Source organism: Mesocricetus auratus, unplaced genomic scaffold (genome assembly GCF_017639785.1).
Source record: "Mesocricetus auratus isolate SY011 unplaced genomic scaffold, BCM_Maur_2.0 Super-Scaffold_100004, whole genome shotgun sequence".
Classification (NCBI taxonomy): Eukaryota; Metazoa; Chordata; class Mammalia; order Rodentia; family Cricetidae; genus Mesocricetus; species Mesocricetus auratus.
In genome coordinates, this window is record NW_024429189.1 from 70,495,196 (window position 1) to 70,522,300 (window position 27,105).

At 44.4% G+C, this 27,105-nt stretch overlaps 1 protein-coding gene and 1 long non-coding RNA gene across 4 annotated transcripts in view; one reads left to right on the top strand and one right to left on the bottom strand.

The window, feature by feature from the left end:
- Ehf (ETS homologous factor) overlaps positions 1 to 822 on the bottom strand; it is a 40,430-nt gene extending 39,608 nt beyond the window's left edge. Inside the window, exon 1 of one of the 3 annotated variants that reach the window (XM_005064852.4) lies at positions 667 to 822. The gene's annotated coding sequence lies outside the window, so the exon portion shown is untranslated. Of the gene's footprint in view, positions 1 to 468; positions 581 to 666 lie in introns of those variants that run through there. The other 2 variants (XM_013118019.3, XM_021231487.2) reach the window with 2 other exon arrangements.
- A 158-nt stretch (positions 823 to 980) lies between these two features.
- Positions 981 to 26,182, top strand: LOC110342306. Its single transcript, XR_002384335.2, has 2 exons — positions 981 to 1,394; positions 25,504 to 26,182. It is a non-coding gene; the product is annotated as an uncharacterized LOC110342306 (long non-coding RNA).
- The last annotated feature ends 923 nt before the right edge of the window (positions 26,183 to 27,105 follow it).

A 27,105-nucleotide genomic window follows, 5' to 3' on the forward strand; every position in this document is an offset into this window, starting at 1 on the left:
TTGTGGAAAAACAAAGGGTTGGTCTGTTCCCTTGTGATATGGGAAAATCATTTACTTCTTTCTGTGCAGGATCATTTTTAAGGCTACAGTCTGCCTACCTTGACCACCTGATTACTGTTCCCTTTGTGAACATAGGTTGTTTTGCCTATGTACAGCCATTTTCCCAAACTGAAATACACTGAAGGTAAATTGGCTTTTCCTTACTGCTTGTAAGTCAGAAAAAAAATAGCAGCGAAGTCACCTCTAGACTGTGAGACCATACTCTCTGAGCCCTACCAGCCTTTAGCCAACCAGGTCATCACTGAGCGACATCTGAATCACCGGTCTCCATCTGCTTTTTGTTCTAGAAAAATCTAACCCAGGGATACAGCTTTGTCATAACACATGGACAGACAGAAACCAGGGGACTCTTAGACCCTTTCTGATTGGAAGTCCAGACAATGTAGGAAATTCACAGATAACACTCACAGTAGCCCAGCTGCTCTCACCCAAATAAGCTCGAACAAGATTCAGTAGGTAAGGCCAGGTAACACAAGCTTTACTTCCTGGCAGCTGCCTTCCGGAGCCTCTGGGTTATTTTCACCTGTCTGAGTCAAGACAGGCTTCTCTTTCCATGCAGGTGTTTGAATTCCAGGCTCAAAAGAAGATTGAAAACCCAGGACTTACCTCATTTACCTAAAGATTCTGGGTGGGCAGTCCTATAGCTCTGTCGAAGGAGGAGAAGGCAGGTAGCTACCACACTAGCTCCTACCAGGATAGGGAGCCACGAACTTATCACGTCTGAGTTCTCATCAGGGTGAAGATAAATGCATATGACAATAATTTAAAATCATTTTGTAGGATGTTAAGCAATAAGCCACCAACCGGGAATTCCCTAAGTCACTTCCCCCTCCTCTGATTGGCTGCCCGGCCCTTTAAAAAAATAAAATAAAGGATTACAAACATTGGCTCATTTGCATTTGGCCAACTCACACGTTAGTGTTCAAACAAAACAGGTCTAACCAGGTTATGACTGTGTCTCAAGAACAGAGACAACCTGTTAATGGATGAGGAATTGATTCGGTGGTTGGTGACTGTGCTCTTCAGCTTGGAGGCAGTTTCAGGTGAAAAGCACCTCAGCCCCCAAAGCCGCCAGGAAGGGGGGTATAAAAACCCAAGTCTCTGTCGGGCAGATGAAGGCAGAGGGCTATGGAGGTGCTGTTGAACATCTGTCTCCTTTTCTAACCTGTGTTTAGTCCTCTCCGCTTTGGCATCAAGACCTTTGCCCTGGCCGTGCAGGTACCAAGCATGGAAGGTGCTTTTAGCCCATTCTCTCTCTGGGCAGCATGACCGGCTCTTTGTAGTAACTCTTGACAGTTTCAGAGGACTTTGAACAGGCTTTTCCTCCAGCCCAGGTAAGTGTCTCAGAGGAAAATTAGAAGGGGATGGTCCTGGAAGGGTCCACTATGAGATGTCTAAGGGCAGTGATCAGCCTATCAGGCTCGACACGGCAGGGGCTGGTTGACAAGATCGTCTTCACTTCCCTCCACACTTTGGAGACGCTTTTTTCCTGTTTATTAAACCTCTCTATAGGATCAAGAAAAAAAAAAAAAAAAGAAAACTAAAATGCCAACAGAGTCTGAGCAAGACGTGAACTGCTGAGATCTTCTGATATCATAGACCCCATCCCCCCAGCCTGGCTGTGCAGGGAGTTTCCTATCCTTGCTTCACTGGGTCCCAAATGTTTCTCCACCTGCACAGGTGAGCGAGTGCCCTGGCCAGGAAAAATACAATCCCCTAACCATTAACTTTCTCCTTGGGTCTTCCTGGACACCAGCCTTCTGTGAGCAAAGCATCCAGGCAGGATTCTTGAGCTCTCAGAGCCTTCTCCCTCTCTTTCAGGAGACAGGAGGGAGTTTTGGCAAAGATATAACAATTTTGTGATCACAACCCAGAGGTTCCTTCTGTGAAAAAGAAATATATAAACAAAGGCTTGTGAAAGGAACAGACCCCCAATGGTTATTGTACTGCTAACGGGGATGAGGAGCCAGACAGTCCCAGAATTCCCATGTGCGTGTTTGCTTGATTTAAGCAATGTGTGTAGAGAATTTTCAGGTGCAAAAGACCCTGGTGGAGCAGGGGTGATTTTGGAGGGGTCTTGGAAGAAAGTAGGACTTTAAAGGAGGAATTGGGGTCCTTAATGTGGTACATTTTGGGGTAGGTCTGTAAAGCCCCTCTGCTTGTGTAACCTCCAGCAAATAAACCCACCTCCCCTCCAGTTCAACTCTGTCTACCTGCCAAAGGCCCTGTTAACATGCAAATGTATGCCCTGGGCCTGATAAAAACAGTAAATGTCATCATTGCCCATTATCACATTAGCCCCAATTAGTTTATCAGCTCCAGATCTGAGAGCTAGGCCCCAGGGAACAGCTGGCTGGAGTTTTGTTGAGGAGATGAATCAGGAGCAGCTCTAACTCCACCCACCACCGGGTGTTTGCAGGGGGAGGCAGATGGGGGAAGGGAGGGCTCCTGGGAAAGCAGCCTTGCTCCACATTCTTGCCTGACCTTGGCTGAAAATAACGGGAGTGGTAAGGGGTAAGGAGGTGGTATATAGTCCTGAGGTACAAATATCATATGCAAATGCCTAAAGTGGTGTGAATCCTAGGCTAGGGCCAGCCACCTTTAGTTACAGGCACTTTGATTTCAAGATGAGGCAGTCTATTTCTAGCTCTGCTCTTCTTTTAAGCAGGTAGATGGACACTCCTGAGAAATGTCAACCTGGGGCATTAGTGAAGGTGTAAGAAGACAAAACGATGTCACCTTATAACCACAGCCACTGTGAAGGTTTATATATGTGAAGCACCTAACAAAGTCTGATAATTAGCAGGCCCTATTACATATGGATTGTTTTCTTTACTTGGGACTGAGCTGACCCTCCTAGAAGAAAAACAATAGCCAAAACAATGTGTCCCTTCTCAGGAGGGGGCGGGAAGCAAGGGAGAGAGAACTGATTCTCAGGCATGAATCTATGGAGAAATACAAATCAGAGACCATTTGTCTGATAGTCAACTTCAACAAGATAATGCTGATAGATAGGTAAACAGATAATTGAATGACAGATGATAGATAGATAGATAGATAGATAGATAGATAGATAGACAGACAGATGGGTGGGTGGATGGATAGATAGATGATAGGTAGATAGAAGGATGGATGATAGATAGATATATAGATAGCAGTAAACCCCATAATAAGTTTTAAATAGTAACTATGGAAACATCAAACAGAGGAGATACTTTACACAGATATAGAATAGGTCCCTGAAAGGGAAGCAGGAAGAGTGTTAAGATCATCAGACTTCTACCATTCATTCTGTTTCTCAGATTCTAGGAGACAGATAAGGAGGAAATAGAGTACTGTGGCAAAGTAAAACTCAAGGTGATACCAGGACCTGGAATGCAGTCTAGAGACACAGACCCTCTGAGTAGAAGCCTGCCTTGACTTCTGCACAGGCTCTGTCCCAGCCTCAGGCTCATGCAAAGACACGGAACCTGCAACAAGTCCTGAGGGGGAGGTCTCAATAAGGTGCCTACTACACATGCATGAGAGCGTTAGCTTGAATACCCAGCACCCAGGTGAAAAAGCCAGGCGTGACATTTATGCTCCTGCTATCCTAGCATTAGCGATGCGGTAACAAGGGGTTCCCTGACTTTTTGACAGACTAGTCTTGCTGAAACAGTGAGAATCCCTGTCTCAAAACTAGCTGGAGAGTGATGGAAGAAATATCAAGCTCTGGCCTCTGTCTGCACGTGTGTATATGCACATACATACCATACACACACACACAAACGGCGTGGGCAGACAGACAGGACTATTTGAAGTGGCATGGAGTTCCTGAGTTAGTTGGTTTGTCTACTAAAAGATCCATATCACAAAATCAAGGAAGCAAAGAGACCTAACTGCTAAGCTCATACCAAGACAAAGAGCCTCTCTGAGATTATCAAGCCCTAAGGGGTCCAAGTCTCAGACAAAGCCCTGATGTCATTACAGACAAATGACAGTGATGTCCTTGCTGTGCACAAAGGCAGATGCTCTCTTGATTTACACATCAGTTCCTAACTAGAAGCCTATATTTATCTTTGAAAGCAAACGTGTGTTTGTGTACATTTCTGTCTCTCTCTGTCTGCTGATGATATAGATCTACTCCAGGGCAAAGTGGGACAGCTATGTAATAAGAGACACAACAAAAATATTAATACAATATTCCTGAATAGGAATAAGAAACTCTATCTGTCTCTCTTTCTGATCCTGTAAAATTCACAGGGGACAGAAAGTCAATCATTTTCTTGGCTATAGTTAAATAAAGAACTAAGGTTCATACATATCTTGCCTTATACTATCCTCCTTAAATTTTGAATGTTAATGATTAGATTCTAGAGTATATTCCTGTACTCTGAGATAGCTCATAGGCAATGAAAATGGCATTTCAGTTTCTTTGGGAGGTCACAGGTCAACAGTTGTCCTATGGAACACTCTGTGGCTATTGTCCTCACATCTGGGCACCCACAGACTGAGCAAAACCTCTGAACTGCTATGGTGAAAAGCAACAGGGTGGGGGCACCCAGTGGTAAAGGGCTCAGTGTGATAAGAGGGAGATAGACATACTGACACACACACACACACACACCTACACACACACACACCTACACACACACAGAGAGAGAGAGAGAGAGAGACTTTCTCCACCATTTGATTATGTCCCCAGTCATACTTAAACAGCAAAGGAAACTGCCCCACACACAAAATATTACTCAGGGTCCCTCCATTTTGCCTAGCATAGTGTTCCCTGCCTTGTCTCATCTACAGTACATTCTTGTTTTATCTTTCCCTGTGAAGAGCTTCAAACCCTGTCCCAACTTAGCGAAAACTCCACTGCTGGGACAGGCACTCTTGTTCTTGAATCAAACTACTTTGAGCCTCTGAGGTTCAGTTCTCAGTCTCAGAAAAGCCCATAAGACCAAGCAAAAGTTGGCCCCTGCCAGACAAATTTCTCTGGCCAGTATTTTCTTTTCTGTACAGAGAAACACTTTTCATAATTATAGCAGACTTTTTCTACTTTCTGTGCTATTCTTTTTATAATTGACAAATTAAAATTGTATAATATATATCTAAGTTTTACAACATGACGTTCTGATACATGTATATCTTGTGGGATGAATAAACCAAACTAACATATGCATTACCACACATACTTAGCATTTTTGGACAGTGAGAACACTTGTCATCTGTTCTCAGCAGTTTTCAAACACATAATGCATTGTTTTTAACTACAGTCACCCCGTTGTACAATTAGCCGTTGTTTTCACATGTTATGTTTTGCATAAGATCGCCCTTCCCACTGTCATAGAACCCTAAATATAAAATCAATTAAGGGATGGCCACAGCATATGAGCTGAATATGCTTAGCCCAGGTTACAGAGTGAGACCTTGTCTCAAAAAAATTAAAAAAAATAAAAAATAAGTGAATGAATAGAAGAGCAAAACAAAACTGGGAAGCCAAAATGAAAAAGCCTAGATGTGAAGACAGGTTCGGATCTTACAGGTCAGTCTTCAGTCCCTATAGTTCAATGTCAAATACTGAAAAAAGCTAAACATTCAGAATAAAAATTGAGGGGAAAATCCACTACAAAAGTAGTGATTTTGTCTTGCCCAGGACACAAAGGTCACCCTGCTGCTCACCAGGCTTGGTGGCACTGGACAGGCTAAATGCCAAGTGAGACTCTGGACCCAGAATTGAGGAACAGCAGGGGGGCTGTGATGCTGAGAGCAGCAAAGACTGATAGCATTAAGGAAGCCTAGCTGTGAAAGTGGGTCACTGCCCGGTGGCCACCTTTCTTTACAAGTGGCTTAGGGCATGTCAGAGTGACCACAGAGATAGCCACCCCTAAAGTGTCTTCCAGATAAAGCTAAGACTGTTCATGCCCTTGAACCAAATGCATCTTAAAAACCTCCTGAAAGTGATATCAGAGAGTAGACAGGCACATCTACAGGGACTATGCAAAATACTCATTTGCATAAATAAGTTATCCATTCAGGCTATTCAAAACATTTGCACCTGTGCTCTGGCAGGATGGCAGGAAAGAAGCCTCTGGAATTATTTCTGAATAATCTCACATTTGGGGGAAATCCAGATGAAATCTCCCTGCTGGTGTTGGGACATGTCTCTGATTTTTCTCTCCTCTTTCCCCGCCCAGATTCTCAGTAACCACAAGTTAGTTCAGGGTTTGAAATTAGTCAGTCTCCTGCTCTGGACAGATTATATGAACTTCTGTCATGGCATTGACCCAGGAAAGTTTGATAGGAGTCCTGATTTAAGGTTGGAGGCTAATGGCTGTGAAATTCTGAAAATCATATATATATATATATATATATATATATATATATATATATATGTGTGTGTGTGTGTGTGTGTGTGTATCACATTGTGTAGGTGGGCATACAGTAAAAGTGAAAGAAGGAACTTGGCTACAAACAGAACCAAATCTGCATAGTCAGTGCATTTGAAAACTTCTGTCCGGAGCACAACCCTGCTGCAGCAGGGTCCTGGGGAGGTGGAGACAGGAAGATGCACGGGGTTCACTGGCCAGCCAGTCTAGCCTGCTGGTGGTGTCCAGGTCCAGTGGGAGACTCTGTGTCAGAATAATCAGGCATAGAATCAGAGGAAGACATTTGGAATAGACCTCTGACCTCCACATGCACATTTACGTGGACACGCACATGGTTTAATGTTAATAAGAAGAAAAAGAATCACACAAGGAATGAAAAGAAAGGAGCCACCCAACAAGGTGCTAGAGACAGGCAAGCTCCGGGGGTGTGGACTCTTTCCCATCAACAGTGAAATCCAGTGTCAATGGTTTTTCCTATCAGAACAAAATTACTTCAAAACCTTCTTTATGGCCCTCAGCCTCATTAGTCTGTGGCTCTTCAAAAGTTTCTAGAACACCAGGGCAGAAAAACCTCAGGAAATGCAATCTTAGGTCTTATGGTTGTGTGGTCATGGTAAGGAAGGGGTGCAGTCGTGGTGAGGGAGGGGTGCCCCTGGCAAATGCCTGACTTTCACTAACCCATTTTTCCCAGCTTGCTAGGAGAATGGATAAAGCTCTTTGAACTTGAGCCTTGGCTGGGGGTAGCATTCTTTTCAGAATCAGGTAAGGTGAGCCTGGAAAGCTACAAACTCATACCAGTGAAGGTGTAACTGCCAGGCATCCAGGGCTGTGCAGGTCATGGTGAAGTCTGCAGTCTCACTCGGAGGAGACTCACGCACTCCATTCAGTGTTTCCTCTTTGTCAGGGCTGCCACCATGCAGATCAGAGTGCAGAACTGCTAGAAAAGATGGTGACGCAGAGAGAGGGGAGCTTGGGGGCTTATAATCCACCCGATGACCACAAAGTCAACTTGGTAAAATATCCTAGCATCTTAGTCACCGTTCTACCTAATTGCGCGCGCGCGCGCACGCACGCGCGCACACACACACACACACACACACACACACACACACACACACGCACATGCACACGCTCGTGCGCACAATCACATTGATACAAGAACTATCCTGGACTTCCTTGAATCTGTGAATTTCTCAAAAAAGTAACCAGTTCATTCTCTCAGTCAAAATCATTCCTAGTTCTCTATCCCAAGCACATGTTCCTCAGAGGGAAAAATACACCCATCTCAGGATGCATGCAAGATAATGTCTTAAGTTATATGATTTCGATGTGAAAAAAATAGTAAGTAAAAGTGACTCAACTGTAGGAAAATTCTTAAGTTCTGTAATTCCGGTGAGAATGGAAACAGTGAAAACAGTAGCAAGGAAACAGGAGTAATTGAAATATGAGGTGAAGTGGATTAAAGATGGGCACTCCAGTGTTCCCATTCTGTGACAGAGGACAAGTTCTCGGTACTTCATCCTGCCAAGGGAGAGACACTTAACTCCTCCATGGTATAGTCTCCACCTAAATTCCTAGTTCCATGTCTCTGAGTCTCCAGCCTCACTTCAGAGGGTATATCCCAACACCAGGTCTGTGTCTTCTATATAAGCAACCTGCGCCTCCCTGCTCCTTTTTTCCCCACTGCCCAGACAGGACCAAGATAGATAAAACAGCCATTCCCCAGTACCATCTTCCCATTCAGCCCTCCCCAACTACGCAACTACCTTCATTCAGAATTTGAATTTCCCAGGATCCTTTGTCCTTGGAAGCAGTCAAAATTCAACAACTAACAAATGTTCTGGATCTCCTGCCTCATGCCCTAAAGTGTACTAGGCAGTGATGCTTCAGTCATAGGAAAAAAATATGTCTACTGTGGGAAGTAGACTGTAATGAGGTAACAATCTGGTTCTGATTCTGTCCCATGGGGCCGCTTTGGATTACTGCTTTTCCCCCACCAGCCTGGCAGATCCAGGCCAAGTCTTCTTTGTGATCCTATCTCAGAAAGGCCTGACATCATCCAAGTAACAGAGCATCTGAGGGGCTCAGCAGGCACCATGGATGCCTGCATTGATGAATGCCTGTAGGCGATGTACAGAGAGCTGTGTGGAAAGGAAGAGTTTCCTGCAGAATCAGAAAACCTATTTACTGGTTCATGCTGGCTGAGCATCCATTTGTGTGACCAGAATGTAGCAGGAGAGAAGATACTGGCCACCAAAACCTCACTTTACCCAGCTGTGATGATTTGATCAAGTACTTACTGTGTACTGAATTGGATACTATTTCATTAACATGCAGCTAATCCTCAAAAAGGCTCTAGAAAGTACCATCATAATCCCACATTTTAGGAATGAGAACACTGAAGCTGAGAAAAGTTAGGTGACTTTCCCAAGGTCACACTTCTGGGTAGGACAGATGTGAACCAGCTTAGGCTGAGCTGGGGGCACCTCTCCTAACCAGCATCTAACCGTGCACAAGGAATGTGCTCTCCCCTAGCCTCAGTGGGAGTGGACAACGGCTCTCTCCTCCAGACAGAAGGAAATTGGCATTTGCCTCCACACTGGGCAATCTGATCAGTCTTAGAAGGCCAGAGAATTAGCAGGCAAGCCTTTGCTTGCTGGGAGATGGCTTACCCTGAAGCTCTGCTGATTTCCCCAGAACCCTGAGCTAATATTTACATAATCTTATTACATCGCTTTCCAGCTTCATACTGAGGAAAAAACCCGAGAACCCACTTGAGTGATATTACCCCAAGTAATATCAGAGACAGTTTGTTTGTCAGTCCACAACAAACACACACTAATTACAGAGGGAAAGGTTCCTGCCTTGGAAACACTGGGGTTCTTATCCAACTCCACTGTTAACTAGTTGTTACTTTGGACAATTTGAGACTCAATTCAACTATCTTTAAAATGAATATAATTTGGTTCTATCATATTGCAGTCATGACCTCTGGTACCACTTAAAGGCACAAAATCCCTTTCATGCAGTGGTTATATTTTTTAGTGTGTGTATGTGTGTATACAGGCACATAGATGCATGACACGTGTAGAAGTGAGAGGGTAACCTCTGATGTCATGCCCAGGTACTTTCCACCTACTTGTTTGAGACAGTGTCTCTTGCTGGCCTGGAACTCCACCATCATATGTGGGGAAAGCTGACCCACGAGCTTTCCAGAATCCTTCTGCCTCCATCTCCCGCCTCCCAACACAAATTACAGACACGTGCCATCATACTCAGATGTTTACAGTTGGTTCTAGGGATTTAGACTAGGGTCCTCACACTTTCAAGGCAAGTACCGTACTTACTGAGATGTCCCTGGCACACAGTCGCTACCTTATCTCTATTTTACACCTTAGAAGACCCAGACACTCAGAAGTGGGAAATTGGGCCAAGGCTGTATTGTGGTAGAGCAAGGCCTAGAACACAGGTCGTCTAATCTGAAAGCCTTGCCCATCATCGGTGTGTCCTTTGTCATAGGCAAAGCTCTCAATAAGGCTGCCCACATTGGCAAGCCTAGCTCCCATTCTCTGCTGCACAATTCCCAAGCCCCTGATTTTCAATGGTGTGTTAAAGGAGAGGGAGCTATCCTCAGGAACACCCTTCCCAAAAGTAGCATCTTTTCCTCCCTGACCACACTGCCCTCCCGGGTGACGGCAAGTGACTCACCAGTATGAATGTGCACACTGGAGCTTGAGAATGACTCAGGAACACAGAGGGACTAAAGAAGGAGTATCTAACTGCAGAACAAAGCCAGGCAGCCACTTGTGGCCAAGATAATTACAAGCTGGAGCAGCGACACGAAGGCCAAGGGCAGTCTAGTTTACAAGATCATAAATCACAAACTCAAAGACTTCCAGGAGGTCCAGAGTTCCCACCAGTTACTGTGGACCAAAGCAAAGTTTTAAAAACAAAACAAAACAAAAATAACCCCCCAAAAAAGTCACTCAGGCCTTCTATCACCTTGCAAGGTCTCCTTGTTACTCTTCCAGAGTCATCCTGTTAAGTCCCTATCTCTAGCCCTCACTTGCCCAGTATTCTCCAAAGGGGAGGGAAGGCTGTGAGGTTAGGGGAATGGTAGGCTTTTCAGATACACAAATCTACATTGCCAGTTAAGCAATGGAAGTCCTGACTTGTCCCACTGCCCTGTGACAGGTTGAAATGGCTCATTTTTTTTCACCAGAAAAAAATGAAACTCTTTCATTCTTGTGTATCCAGCCATTACAGCAGCAGCCCCTACATACAGGCCAAACCCTGTCATGCTCTTAGGCAGCATTTTGGTTTAGAATCAGATAGGCATCTTTGTATCCAGATTGGTCATCTGTGACAGTGTGATATTGGCCAAATGACCCAATTGGATTCACTGAGCTTTTACTTCTTTTTAAATGTATTTCTATTTCTCATTGATGGTAGTTTTTTGTTCATTTGTGGTTTCTGAAACAAGATCTCCTATAGTCAGGACAGACCTCAAGCTCTCTATATAGCCAAGAATGACCTTGAACTTCTGATCCTCCTACCTCTACCTTCTGAATACTGAGATTACAGGCATACATGACCACACTTGATTTATTTGAGGATGGGGATCAAACCCAGGGCATGCTAGACAAGCTGTCTCTCAAATGAACTATATCCTCATCACCTAAGCCTATTTTTTTTCTAACTGAAGATCTTAGCACTACTAAGTTGATAGAGTTACTAAACAAACAAAATTGGATGACATATGTAAAGGGTATTTTTGTCAGCTGCTTTATTTACTATTGCTATACTTGTGAATTCTACTTCCTCTTTCTGAAGCTCCTAGTCATCAAACCTATTCAGTTTCCACTGACATTTATCTTCTCAGATCAGTGAAACTTGACCCATGACCTTGATTCTGGGAGATAGATGATAGAGGATAGATAGATAGATAGATAGATAGATAGATAGATAGATAGATGGTAGATTTAGAGTTATTATTTATACACATAAATCACATTTGTGTATAATAGTTGGCACATGTGTATGAATGCATGTATGTGCTTGTGTGTGCAGATGCTGACAGAGTCTAGAAGAGGATGTTAGATCCCCTGGAACTGGTCTTATGGGCAATTATGAGCAGTCTAACATGTGTGCTCTGGTCCTCTCTGTAAGAGCTGCAAGTACTCTGAGCCAGCACTCCAGCCCTATAAAACTTTAAAGATTTATTTTAAATGATGTTTTCATGTGTGTGGGGAGATGCATGCAGGTGTCTACAGAGTTCAAAAGAGGGAATCTGATCCCCTCGAGCTGGAGTTACAGGTAAATGTAAGCTGTTCTATGTGGGAGATGGGAAAAGAATTCTGGTCCTCTGAGAGAGCCATGTTTTTAACTGCTGAACCATTCAATCCATTTTGCAAATTAAAACAAAAAACAAAACAAAACAAAAAAAACGAAGCCATGGGATTTAGAACAAACTCCCAACTGGGCCCTAATTCTTAACCTAGAGAAGGAGTGGCAGCTGTATTGTCAATCACTATGATACAGAACTGTTGTGGTTAGTGAGGTTTTGTTTTGGATTTTTATCAACAAAGTCAGGGTCATATGAGTAGAGGGAAATCAATTACGAAAAGGCCTCCATCAAACTGACCCGAAGACATGTCTGTGGGAGATTTTCTTGATTAATGATTGATGTTGGAGGGTCTTTGCCCCTGGGTGAGTGGTCCTGGGTTGTATAAGAAAGCAGGCTGAGCAAGCCAGGAGGAACAAACCAGTCAGCAGCACCTCTCCATGGCCTCTGCTGCAGCTCCTGACTCTAGGTTTCTGCCTTGAGGTCCTGCCCTGGTTCCCCTCCGTGGTGGTCTTTAAGCAGTAGCATGATAGACGCCCTGTCCTCCACAAGTAGCTTTGTATCAGCATTTTACCACAGTAATAGAAATTCTAACCAAGGTGACAGACAATTCTCTGATAACTTCTTGAAGTCCCAGCAGCTACAGCATCCCCTCCCTCCTCTGTCCATTCCAAGAGTTCACCATCTCACCAGTGCCGAGCTCCAGCTATGAGCCCTTTCCATGGAAATGCTATTTGGTTACCAGATCCTTTGCATCTAGCAACACGAAAAGCCTGTGATGCCTGGTCACGTGATCAGGATATGAGCCTAGCCACAGCTTGACAGTGACAGAGACATACTCTTTTAAGCTAACTCCTCAACTTCCTCATGCCTTCTAAGTACCACCTTCCCAAACACAAACTTCCTGTAATAACAAAATCAGAAAATGCACTAAATGTTCAGGACACACTACTGGGAGTTTAAAGTCCATTACTACTTCTAAACTGCAGTTCTGGAATAATGGAGATTCCATTTAACCCTCAGGGCCAAGTCTTTGCTACTTCTCAGGGTCTGCCGGTCCCTTCTTGTGATTGGGAAGCCATTCATCAAACAGCCTAACCTCCTGATGTCATAAAGAACTAGGTGTATAAGACAGAGAGCAGTGAGGCGTAGCTGGCCAGTGACCCATGGCCACTCAAGGAAGGAATTCTTGAAATACCCAATAAAACTAGTAGCATACATGGTCAGTTCAGGCATGGGCAGATATTATTGTGCAGTCTTCATGGAAAGACACTTGGTAGCATCTAAATCCTTTGGCTCAGCAACTTTGGTTCTTAGAATTTCTCTGGTGGGTATATGTACAAAAGGCTACACAAATTACACAAATATGTGATAGAAAAACTGAAAGTAAGTTCAGTGTTCCTCAGCAGGAGAGTGCTTCAATAAACTGTGGACCATTTATGACGCAATGAGGCAATATTTAAAAGACAGGGCTGGGGCTTGGAATGCAGCTCACTGGTAGAGTGCTTGCCTAGCCTGAGTGCCACACTCTGAATTCCATCTTCGTACAGAAGGAGGAGGAGAGGTGAGGGAGAAGGCGGCAAGGGAAGAGGAGGAGGTGGCGGTGTGCTGGTTCTAAATAGCAGGACAATTAAAACATAGCCATATGAACTGAAAAAAAGTGTCAAAGAATGATACTTGAGGTTACATTTAAAAATTACATGTAAAGAGAAGCCTTCCCACCAGCCTGGTTCCAGAGCCGCATCAGTCCCAAATAAACATACAGAAGGCTATATTAATTATGAAGCTGTTGGCCTTGCTTGTTTCTTACTGGCTACCTCTGACTTAAGTATTTATCCCACAATTGTTAATCTAAGTATTTCTCTTACCGGAGCAAAGTTCCAGACATCTTATTTTTCTGGCGGGCTACATTGTGACTTCCTGTGTTTCTCCTACCCAGAGTCCTCTTGGACTCCTAGTCCCACCTATCTTGCTTCCCTATTGGCCAACAGTGCTTTATTGACATATACACAGGACTTCCCCCATCAATTACATATATATATATATATATATATATATATATATATATATATATATATATATATATTCAAACACACACATATTCCTTTTGGGTCTGTCTAGAAGGGTATATACCAACTAGGTATTGGCTGTTTCTAGGGAGTGAGAAAGGGGAAGGTCATGTTCTTCTTTTTTATTTTGCCACGAATGAAAATTTGTTTTTATACAGAGAACCCAAACATCCCAATATAGGAGCTCTGTCCACTCCCATCCCAACCATCTCTCTAGTAAGACAATGTATAATCCCAAATGAACATGTGTTCAGATCTCTGCAGTTTATGGAGCAATGTCACAAACAAAACCTCACTTAAGTCCCACCCTACCCCTGTGAGATTATCTCCACGATGTATCCACATTCTAGAGACAAGGAAACAGAGCATCAGGGAGAAAGAGATGTTTTCCCCATGACCAATGGCTGGTAGCTGGTGGGGCCAGGTCTGGAAGCCCAGGTTGTCAATCTCCATCACCAGGTACCTTTCTAGCCCTCTCAGCAAATACATGTGATATTTTCTCTCTGATGAAAAAACCAGCCTTTCTCCTGGATATGTGATACTCAGAAGCCAAAGAGTGGCTAGGAAAGCTGAGCAGGAAGGGGAGAAAATCAGAGAGACCAGAAGTGAAGGACATGGTAGAGAAGGAAGGATAGAAAGGATTGAGAAAACAAGAGGCCTGGCATCCTAATGAAATGTGGAAGCTATCAGCAAACCAGGAAAGCAAAACCCCTACAGATGCCTCCTTCCCTCCATTGACTGAGCACTAGATATTTAATGGCATCCTGCTCTAATCTATTTGTGAGCTGAGCCTAAACTCCAATGTGATAGCAGGACCACTCTTGTCATAGTAGGTCACATGAATGCCTGCACAGAGTACTTTAAGAGAGATGTGCCCAGAGTACCAAATAGGAATCAAGGGAGACTCAGAGTTCTTAAAATGTAAGTCTACTAGTTTGGTACTCACAAGTGACGTCCTTGCCTCTTGGAATTAAAAACCAGCCTCTATGGCACAATTCAGAGGTCCTTTGGTATCTAGTTACTTCTCCAGTCTTTTCTCTGTGTATTTCTCATCTTGCACAGTGCCTCCTTTTAGTACCTAGATACTCATAGGATAGATTCAGTTTGCCCTATATACTCTCATAATACAGATTTACTTTTGTGATGAAATTCATGTGGGACTTTCCGCACATTGCAAGCAAGCAACACTGCAGAGGACACCAGTTGGGTGTCCTCTGATTCTAGACAAAGTATCAGACCTCTCTAGTTAAGCATATAGTTCCACAAAACTTCTGTGGAGTATAAGTTCCAAGATATTTTCTTTGGACAGATGAATATTGGGGTTCCCAAACACCTGCTGATTGAATTGTAATTAATTCTCTGGAGTAGCTTATAGGCCTCAAGTAGACACTTACATTTACCAGTTAATTATAATAGATATTTTAAATGATGCAGATGAACACTGAGATGAAGAGCTATATAAGGCAAGGTCTAGAAGGGTCCCCAATATATAGGATTCCATCCCCATGGAACTGGGGTACACCATCTTTAGCATACAGATGCCTTCTTGTTCATCTTCCTGGAAACCAAGGGCTCAGATCTTGGGTTTTCTGGAAGCTTCATTAGCTCAACATGATTGACTAAATCATTAGCTATTGTTGATGAACTCAACTTACAGCCCCTGTCCCATCCTCAGAGGTAAATAATGGGGCTGAGTGTCAACTCTCTAACTACATGGTTATTTTTTCTTCCTTATTATGTTTTTTTCTTATTTGTAGGAAGGGTTATAGACATGCCTCTGTGTATAAGCTAGAAGACAACTTATAGGAATCAGTTCTCTCTTTCCATCATATGGGTCCCAGGGATCCAACTCAGGTCACCAGCCTTGGCAGCAATCACATTTACTCACTGAACCATCTCACCAGCCCCTGAGTTTTCCATTGTCCATGTTGTACCTTAAAGGAACCTAGGAATGGCCATCATTAGTCAAGTGGTTGTCATAAATACCATTTCAGACATATCACTTTGGAGATTATAAGACATTTAAGAGTTGAATGCCAACAAACTATTGAAACCTAAATCTACATCTCACAATAACACCGTCACACGAATGGGCAGGCTGTTCTCCCCTAAACAATTCATACACTCTTGCAAAGCTCAGAATGTGTTCTTTAATCTTTCTTCTTCCTCATTCTCATGGATACTCATCCTTTAGATCACAGCCCAAACACAGTTTCCTCTGGGAGCTTTTTCTGATTAAGTATTTACCACCAATCAGTGCACTTGCGGGCACGCACGTGCAAGCATACACACACACCCACACACACACACTGATTTATTGAATTCTCCTTAACTCTTCCTCTCTTAAACTCTTACAGCTTTTAATTATAATGCCTTACTTATTTGTCTCTCTCTTGGGATGGACTAGCAGATGGTTGGTGCATCCTAAGAATCTGTAAACATGCACTTAATGATAAGGAATGGCATGGTATGGATGTCACCTCCTCCGTAGATGACAGGTATCAGACTTCTGCAATGACAGCCTCACCAGCTTGGTGGCTGACACATAAATCCTTCTTCCTTCATCTTCATGGCCAGTACTTCACTGTCATATCCTGGGAAATCATGAGCCTTGACAGACAGGCATATTATGAAAGGTGGTGACCATTGGGAGGTGACTGTGTGATTTTTTTTGGCAATTTCTAACCACAACTCCTTAAGGTTAGAAACAGAACACCCTCAGGTTTACAAGGTGGTAATAGAACCAAATGGCTAGATGAAGATCAAAAGGTCGTTGAATCCATGCCTCTGCCTCCAGGCTAAACTGGTCCAGTCACAGACAAGTAGGAGTTTCCTTTCATTATTAGTAAGAACAATATTACTAGTAATATTAGTAGCAATATAATAAAAATAAACACAGGGAAGATGGCATCAACCTCACATGCCACCCTTTCCAATACTCAGTAGGATACAGGAGTTGGTCAATGAACTTGTTCAGTGAGAGAAAGGGAGCAAAAGGTTCTCTTCCAGAAGGCAAAGACAATGAGGAGAGCCAGGTTTTGAAATAGCTATTCCACAGCAGTTGAGAGCCACATGGTGTCACTGAGTCACAATCAGACATCTCTGCCATTTTCAACTAACTCAACTTTTCCCTGTGGAGAGGGTTCTCCATTTTTTAAATACGTGCCCACCCATGGTATCATTTGATTACCATATCAACACAGTCACATGTTCATCCAAGAACTGGAAGAAGCCAATCTGATGTAAGGCTACAGGTCAGTGGTCTAGTATTCTCAGACCAAAGTGAATGATTGAGCCATGATAAAGGAACCAAGATGTCCAGTGGCCAGCTGAACACTCTTTCCACTTAGATCTGGCTTTCTCATTGTGGAGAGAAGCTAAGGAATAGAAAAATCAGGTTAGCTGGGCTTTGGTGGCACACGGCTTTAATCCCAACACTCAGGAGACAGAGGCAGGCAGATCTCTGTGAGTTCGAGACCAGCCTGGTCTTCAAGAGCTAGTTCCAGGACAGCCTCCAAAGCCACAGAGAAACAAAAAAAAAAAAAAAAAGAAAAGAAAAATCATGTTATACACCCCACAAACAATGTCTAATTAGATACAGAAGAACCTGATATATCCCAAGCACTGATCTAGGGTCTGAAACAATATTAGTGAACAAACCGATCATCACAAGAGAAACCACAGCCACCCTGTGCTCATGAAGCTGGTGTTCTAATGCTGTAGCATTTCATAGTCACCAGGAATGACATGCTTTAACGTTTCCTAGGGTCCTGGATTTTTGGTTAGTCACAGATAAAGTATATTCCTTTCTCATTCTTCACACACTTCAAAGGAAGTCTCCATGTGCAGCCATCTTATGTCCACGGAAAGAACTGGAGTTCCAGGGTCCAGGGAGATGTCAATTCCCTTGCTGAGTTTTAGCATATATAATTTTTGTTTCTACATACAATTAGTGCTGCTTATTTCCTGTTATTGGTAGAGACATGATTGCTTTTTAAGTGCGTGAAATATAGTAATTGTGCATATTTGTGGGTGTGGGGTAATGTTTGATCCCTGCATATGGAGCATAATGATCAAATCAGAGTGGTGAGCTTTTACATATCCTTTAACATTTGTCACTTCTTTGCTTGGAACCTTTGATTGGCTCTTTATAAAATATAAGATAAAGCGTTGTGAACTATAGGCACCATGCAGTGCCATAGACCATCAGAACTTTTTCTTTAGTAAGTGACTTGTTTTAAAAGAAGACCTTAGTGGCTAATCAAATAGGTAGTCAATGTACCAAGTAAACAAAAGGGAGGTGCCAAGAGCAATTCTACATCTGAAGACCCAGACATACTGAAGTCACCTCTTCTTGGACTTTAAAGAACCTGGGTCTGGATGGAACTAGAAGAAACAATCCTGAGTGAGGTAACCCAGTTAACAGAAAGACAAATATGATATGTACTCACTCATATATGGATTTTAGACATAGAGCAAAGGATTACCAGCCTACAATCCACATTGCCAGAGAAGCTAGAAAACAAGGAAGACCCTGAGAGAGACATACATGGTCCTCTAGAGAAGGGGAAAGGAACAAGATCTCCTGAGCTAATTGGGAGCATAAGGGAAGGGGAAAGGGAGTTAGGAGAAAGAGAAGGGGAGAAGAGGAGGAGAGAGAAGGACATGAGGGAGCAGGAAAATTGGGTCAGGAGAAGAATAGAGGAGAACAAGAAAATAGATACCATAATAGAGGGAGTCATTATAGGTTTAAAGAGAAATCTGGTACTAGAGAAATGTCCAGATATCTACAAGGTTGACCCCAACTAACAATCTAAGCAATAGTGGTGAGGCTACCTTAAATGCCCTTCTCTGATAAGACTGATGACTACCTCATATGCCATCTTAGAGCCTTCATCTAGTAGCTAATGGAAGCAGAAGCAGACACCCACAGTTAAACACTGAGCTGAACTCTGGAATCCAGTTGCAGAGATGAAGGAGTGATGAGCAAAGGAGCCAAGACCAGGCTGGAGAAACCCACAGAAACAGCTGACCTGAACAAGAGGAAGCTCATGGATCCCAGACTGATAGCTGGGAAACCAGCATAGGACCGTTCTAGACCCCCCGAACTTTGGAGGTCTGGTTAATCTATGGGACCTCTGGTAGTAGATCCATATTTATCCCTAGTACACAAATGAACATTGGGAGCCCACACAGAGGGAAAATCTCTCAGCCTAGACACATGGGGGAGGGTCTAGGACCTGCTCCAAATTGAAGATCCCCCATGTAAGGCCTCACCCTCCCTAGGAAGCAGAAAGGGGATGGGAGAGGGGACTGGTGGAGGCCAGGGGAGGAGGGGAGGGAGAGGGAACTGGTATTGACATGTAAAACAAGCTTTAAAAATAAAAATAAATAAATAAAAGAGCCTAGGGCCTAGAGAGATGGCTCAGTGAGTGACATACTTTGCCAGGAAGCACAAAGATTTGACTTCAGATCCCCAGGGCCCATGTAAACATCAGGGCATGGCCATGTGCCTACGATCTCAGTGTTAGGGAGGCAGAAACAGACAGATCCTTCCAGTTTGCTGGCTGAATCTAGCCAATCGGTGAGCTCTAGGTTCAATAAGAGACCCTGTTTCAAAAAATAAGGTGGAGAGAAATAGAGGGAGAAACCCAATGTCAGCTTCTGGCCTTCACACATGTAGGCATGTACCTGCATATTCAGAAACATGTCCACAAACACACACGTATTAATTGAGAACCAGAATGAGACAGCCCACAGGCTCGCTGCTTAATGTTTTAATTACTAACCTTTACTAGGCCATCTCTAGCACTGTCCGCACTCCCCAGTCACCCTGAGCTCAGTTCTCCAGGAGAGAAGTTCCAGGGCTGAGCCTGACCCCCCACTGCAAACACATCCTTATCTCGATTCCCATACTTTCTCAGAGGGCAAAGGTTACCTGCAAGAAGCTCCCTCAAATGTAATGACCCTGGAATCCCAGAAGCCAGCAGCCTGCTCTGCATGAAGAAACCACAGGGGCCAGTTCCACCAGAGCCCAGCTGTTCCCAGGGTAATGAAGCCTATGAAGGTTCTAAAACACCTGGGAACCTCCCCCAAATACAGTTGCCCTTCTGCTTCAGGCCACCAGAGACAGCCACCTAAAGGTAGGGGCTGGAAAGATGAGCTCTGTCCTCCTTTGGGAAATGGGCTTGCTTTGCTTACTGGGATAGGAGAGCCAATGATCTTGGCTGGAAGTACCAAGTCAACAGGCCTGCTGTTTGAACCAAGTTACAGCCCACAGTTGTAAGGTGGTAAGTATAGTGGTTTAGTACAAGGGCCTTGGAATTGAATGAGTAGATACAGAACAGGCTCACTATCAGGAGGAAACAGCTGAGTAGCCTCAGGCAAACTGCTTCCCTGCTCTGTGGCTTGGTTGTACCAGCTATAAAGTGGAGATAATAATAGTATCTACAAATCATCAGGATGTCTGAGGGATTCCACAATGGGATATATCAAAAGTGCCTAATACGGTGACTGACTTGGGATAAACAAAGGAAACACTGGCTGTGCTTAAGGTGGGCTTGGCCCGACTTGGTATCTAAAGATAACTCAAAGTTTGCAGCTGAGCAAAGAGGTGAGTGATTAGGGAAAGGGTGGGAAAAGCTACTTTGGGTCTCTAGATCTTATTTACCTCTTTCCCTTTAACATGTGAGGCTCCCATGCCAGAGATTGGGATTCAGATAATTCCTCAACACTCACCTGCCCTGGAGACCCCACAATTTGCTGAGTGACCACAGGAGTGCAACAGCTGCTCACCAAATAAAATAAACCAGGGAGATCTAGCAGGAAGTTAGAAAGAGACAATCTAGGCCATTGTCAGGCTAAGAGGATGTCAGAAGACCTGCGTTTCTCTGACACCTCTATCTGGATGTGGGGGCTGTCTCCTTATGGAAGATGACCAGACAGATCACCAATTTTCGGTTTACTTTTTCAGCAAATCCCCCCTGAGAGCCTACCATATAGATGCCTGTCCTGTGTTCATGAAACACACTGTGTGCCGGGCACATGATGGCTTACCTGCTTGGTTCCACAGATGAGAACCCAGAACTCAGGAATTGCTGGTGGCTCAGCCAGTGAGTGGCATTGCCAGGGTTTGGATCCAAGTTCTCTCACCACCTGGCCCCAATCCCCACACTCTCCTATAAAGCACAGAGTCAAAAGTTCCCATAAGGATGACTGTCCCTTGACCTACACCAGTTGTCTGGCCCAGTGTTCATAGGCCCCATGTCTGGTTGGTTGAATACAATAGTGTAGGAACCCACCAGAAACAGAGTTGGGTTGTCCAAGAAGGGTGGTGCTCCTCAAATTGCAAAGTGCACACCTGTCGCCTGGGGTCTTATTAAATTTGCAGATTGAAGCCCTTTTGATCAGGCTCTTATGTTATACACAAGATGCTACTTTTAGAGCATTGCTTGAATGGTGCAAAGCTCTCTCAGGAGTCAGTGTGTGTGGATTCATGTGGGAAGCTGTCTTCTCGGGGCTGCAGTTGGAACCAGCTGGGCAGCCCATGGTTCATACCTGAGAGGGGGAATGTGTATAAAGAAAAGCTAATGAAAGGGATTAAGAGACGAGACAGAGACACAGGATACTTGTCAGGAGGGCAGATTCGGTTGATTCTGAATGCACCCTTAGTTTATTCTTCAACACACTTAAGTATCCAACCAAAAGTGGGGACAGTGGCAGACGACTTCTATTATCACGTATAAGGGGCAAAGAGACTTAGTTCCCTAAATCCTCCAGGTAATTGGTAGACACACCTGCCATCTGGCCTTCAGGGTCAAGAGTAAATGCACCTGGGCCCAAGTCTGTTGTTATTTAGAGACATCCACTACCAAAGCCAAAACATCCTGTAGCCACCAAGCTACAGACTTAAAGTTATAAGGACATTTTTGAACTCTCTGACCTTTAGTCAGAATGGAGTGGAACTCTCTGACTTTTAGAGTGAATCTTTACGGGCCCCCGACAGATTGAACAACTAACTCTTCTTTCCTGCCATGTAGGCTGGAGTTCATTGCTTAAACCTGGATATGCAAGGTTATGGGCAGTTTTAAATAAGATCCCACATATTAAGTGTTTTGTCTAGTCTCATTTGCCACACAGTGAGCACTCAGAAATGCTTCCAACAGATCATGAGATCGAACCATGGTCAGCACAGCACAGAGCACTTTGCAGCAGCTGCTGTGGAAAGATCAGAGGAAGGTGCCCCCAGGCCATGCCAGCTTACATTAGGGTACTTTCCCCCTAAAATCCCTTCTGAGCAGAGGGGAGCAGGTTTTATCTACAATTTTCTGAAAAGACAGAAGGTAATAGTAACTTTACTAAGCCCAGCTGATAGCATCAGCAAGAAGGTAGGGACACTTATCGGCGAGTTCACAGAGATAAATTAAAAGCCCCATGAGGTTATCAGATTGGTAAAATGTTACAGGAAACGCAGGCAGGAGCAGGGGGTGTGCTGGGATCCCTTTCCCCGAGAGAACATGTGTCTCTATGCTTTCAGTACCCTCTCAATTTTCCTTGTCACTCATCGACTTCCCTCAAGTGGCTATCATTCATAGCAAGGCATGAATGGTTGTCAGTACTTGGATAGAGGTCTGGGATTTTTGTTTTCTCCAGAATTCAAGTCTCTGGCTGAAAGCAAAACACTCTTGTTGGAGCATTTTGGACACTGGCCATGGGAAAGGGGCAGTTGAAGGGACAGTTCTGTGGTTTTGAGGTCAGGGGGACCTGAGCTGGGATGTCAACTCTGGGATTCAGCAGCAGGGTGACCTGAAACAAGCCACTGAATTCTCCAGTTGTAAAGTGAGGTTAATCCCTTGAACACAGGTCAGTTATGAAGCTGGGGATAATAGAAAGGAAGCTCCTAGGCTTGCCTGACATGAGCAAACCATTAAAGACCAGGATTATGGGTTGTGGAGGCCCCTCGCCTGACCTCTTTGACTTCAGCCTGTCTGTCTTCCTACCTTGTTGGCCTAGACTACACACAGGTATTCAGTCTGATTTCTTTTCAGCATGAACTAGTAAGGGCAGGCAGCTGTCTGACCTGTCCAGAGTTTCCAAGCCCTGTACAGAGCAGCATCAACAACTGGCCTTGTTTGTTCCTTGGGGTTGAGTCTTAGCTGAAAGCAAAGGGTCCTAGCGGAAGGTCACTGATTGCTATCCGCCTATCAGCCAGGGTTCTGTAGCCCCCAGGGACTGGCATGCCTTCTCCCCACTGAAAAACCTCAGTTTGATCCTGGGACTTTTCCTGGCATGCCAGGTCCTGGCATGTGTGGGCAGGGACTCACTAAGCTCTGGGTTGGGCATTTTCTCAATTGTTTCATTCTCTTTTTCTTATCTCCAACTAGTTAGTGATTAACAGCTCTCTGAAAGTTTCCCAGCCTCCCCGGAGCTCCCCAGGAGCACAGGTGGCCACTGGGTTAGAGAGTCTGACTCAGACCAGGTTCTCTTTGCAAGACCCGGAGGATCCCAGGCACAGCCCTGGGGACCACAGCCCTTGAGGGCTGCACAGTGCCGAAGGGCAGAGGTTACAGGGAAGATCCAAAGGATGGGGTCTGCAAGTAATGGTTCCTTGTGTGTTGGGAGGGTGGAGTCAAGGGACAATGACCAGGATGTGGAAGAGAAGATCCAGTCTCTGGGAGACTTGTGCACAAACCTTGCCCTTGGATATCTCCACCAGGTTGTCACTCTTTTTGCGGGTGGCTCCTGAAGGTGGGAAGCAGGCACTTTGTAGCAAGGTCCATCTCAGTGAGCCACAAAAGAAGACCAGGGGAGCTCCTTTCCTCAAAAACTGCCTTGCTTTCTTCCTGTTTGTTCTCTTGCTTTCAGTAAAGAAGAAAAAGTAGGACACAGGAGACCCTCTAGTGCCCCTCCTCCAGCCTGGGCCTGGGTCACAGGGCCCATGCCTACATGGTTCCTTTCCCGCCCAGGGTCTTCCCCCATGCTGTCCTCTCGACCTTATTTGTCTTGGCTCTGCCCGAGGCCGCTCTCACATATTCCAGGCATCCGTGCTCCCTGTGCCACCCTCAAGCAGACCTTCCCTGACTTTCCAGGCGGGATGCGCAGCAGCCGCTCAGCAACCCAGCCCCCCTTCCCTGTAGTGCCTTTTTATGCACTAACAATAAAGAACTTGGGGGCTGGTGGAGGGGAGAGAGAGGGAGCTGGGACTGACATGGGAAGCATGCTTCTTTCTAAATTTAAATCTATAATAAAAAGTGTTTCAAAAAAGACTCCTCTCACTTGTTAATTTAGTGTACGACATTTAAGCTCCCTGAGGACAGGACTTTGTGATGGTCACAGCTGCAGCTATAGTGACTGCCAGAAAGAATCCCTGGAGCCTAGAAAACCTAAAAACCTCTGTAGAATGGGTAAATGAATGAGTGAGCAACCTTCCTTGCATGTTCAAAGGGCTTCACTGCAATGAGAACTATAATTCTAAATCAGAGATCCACCAACTATAGCTCTTTGCCCAAATATAGCCTGCTGTCTATTTTCTACAGCTGTTGAACTAAGAATATAGTTTACATTTTAAGTGACAAAAAATCCACGAAAGAATAATACTAGCAAATGTGAAAAATCATAGAAAATTCGAATTCCAGCATCCAAACCCCAAGTTATACAGATGCAAAAGCAGTGTGGGATTGTGTGTTCTCTGTGGGCACTTTACATTACAATAGCAGAGTTCAAAACAGACACTGTGCAGTCTGGGAAGTTGAGAATATGTCCCTCTGGCCCTTTCCAGCAAATATTTGCCAAGCCATGCTCTAAATAATGCTAACAGAGGAGGCAGAGATGGGATCTGCTTAGATACAAGTTTGAATGAGGACAGGAAAATAGAAACAAGTCGAATAAAAAGGGAATACTTTATTGTGCCTCTACTGAGTAGTGTGGATTATAGCCACTGTTGTAACTAGTTTGACAACTCTGAATGAAACTTTAAGTAGATGCAAAATCTTAAGTCTGGGACTTTCCATCCCTACACTCAGCTCTATGTCTGAGCAGCTGCTGCCTGTGGACAATCTAGTTCTCCTTTAATGACTGTTCTTCCAACTCCAGCATAGCCTGTTCCGTGCACGTCTGTGTACAGGGAACAGCATTTACGTGTTTATCTTATCCCTTTAAAACCCTGATACGTGACAGTAGGAATGAACAGACCTTTCTCTGTGTTAGTCTTACCCCTACCCCCACAACCCAGCACAGAATCTAGGTCTTAAGAAGACCTCAGTAAATATTTGTTACCACTGACTTGGACCATTGACCACAAAGAACCTTAGCTCAGTTAAATAATTTCACTGTTGGCCAATAGGGAAGCAAGAGAGGCGGGACTAGGAGACAAGGAGGGAAAAAAAAGTTATCAACAATCGTCTTTATCTATGGACCCTGTGTGCTACACTACTGACCCAACAGGTAAGATGTGCCTACTGCTGCAATCACTGCAAGTCTATTAAGTACTTTCTGCTTGTATTTGAAGCCTGCTCCCCAGGAAAATATCTCTGTGTCTGGTTACTGTGAACCCAGTCAAAACCCAGTGGCTGGAGAGGTCATAGGCCCCAGTGGGGAAGCTGCTGTTGTTTTGCTACGTGATGTGATCATCAGACTGCCTTCTAAATAACTGTGTCCATGCCTATAGGTCAGTGCTGCTGCCAACTTGATCAGATGCATGTTTGCAGCAGGAGTGGTTACTACTGAGACTTGTACTGCTCAAAAGAATAAGCTGCGGTTGAAAACTCAGCCATAAGTGAGACATCTATCTGATCCTTTCCAAAGCCTGGAAAACACTGTGGAAGGAGTGGAAAAACCGCAGGAAAAAGGACGGTGCTGTGGAGTGCCGGATTCTGATCATGACACAGCCTTTGGACTCGTGAACTCAGCACCTGTGATCACCTGCATAAGATTGGACTCTCACATTCTGTCATGGAGCGGGGAGGAGCTCACCAAGTCTGAGGATTTACAGTGAATGGTAGCCAAGGGGAAAGACTCAAACCCTTCACCAAGATCTAAAGGCATGATTGGTAGGGACTGGAGACACTTTTTTCAGTGGTGTAACCAAGGGTAAAATGTCCACATATAATTCCTCATCCATGTGCCTATAAACAACTCTAACCACACAAACACACACACACACACACACACACACACACACACAAGGACATGAATATATAAGGGAATTAGGGGATCAGGAGGATATAAGAGAGGGTAATAGAAGATGAATTTGTCAAAACACATTATATACGTGTGTGAAAGTGTCATAATGAAATCCATTATGTAAAACGAATAAATGCTAATCAGAAATACTTTTAAAGATGCAATAGTGTGAGTGGGTTTCTGTAGGGAAAACGATTGCCACAGACTCTTAGCACTGAACTGTATCTTCTTGCAGTGCCCGTCCTGTAAAGCAGCAATCCACTCCCGTTCCCAGAAGCCCTCAGTCTCTACAGCTTGCCCCATCACTGTTCTAGGCTCTTCTGTCTCTACCATTGGCTATTCTAGACTCTAGGGAAAGCCAGTCACAGAATAATGGTGAGTGAAAATGGACGAGGAGCAATGGAAAGGAGAATTGCATTTGAAAACCATGCTGCCCTTAAGATCATATCAGGACCAGCTAAAGAAAAAACAACTAGCAACAGCCAGCCTGGGACTGAGGGGTATACCCTCAGAATACATTACCATATAAGAGTGTCTGCCTGCAAGAGGGGGAGTGGGGGCAGTGAAGAAGAGAAAGAAGGAAGAGAAAAGGGAAGAGGGAGGGAGGGAGGGAAGAAAGGAAGGAAGGAAGGAAGGAAGGAAGGAAGGAAGGAAGGAAGGAAAAGAAAGAAAGAAACCTTGCGGGTATTTCCTTTAAGTGGTAGTGACTCTGAGCTGATTAGAGAAAAAAAGACAAGTTATTTTGTAAAGGGGAAGATACACGTGTGGACTCGATGAGAAAACTGAGAGAGAAGATGGGTGGGCTGGGAAGTGACCCATTTAAGAAGTGTGGGCAATACTTCAGTGGTGGCAGACTGGGGAGAAGGGGCAGGCTCTGCCCAGCTCGTCCATTTCATATCTGATGACGGTGTTGCCTACTGGCTTTGCATCTTTCTGTGCCTTCCTCACATCTGCATTTCTAATGGCAGATGCCAATCACTCCTAGGAGAGCTCAAGACTGGAGGTTAGGCAAAGATTCTGGTCACAAACCTAGGAAAGGAAGGCTGAAAAAGCAAGCAGATCAATCATCAGAATCCACAATAGATTG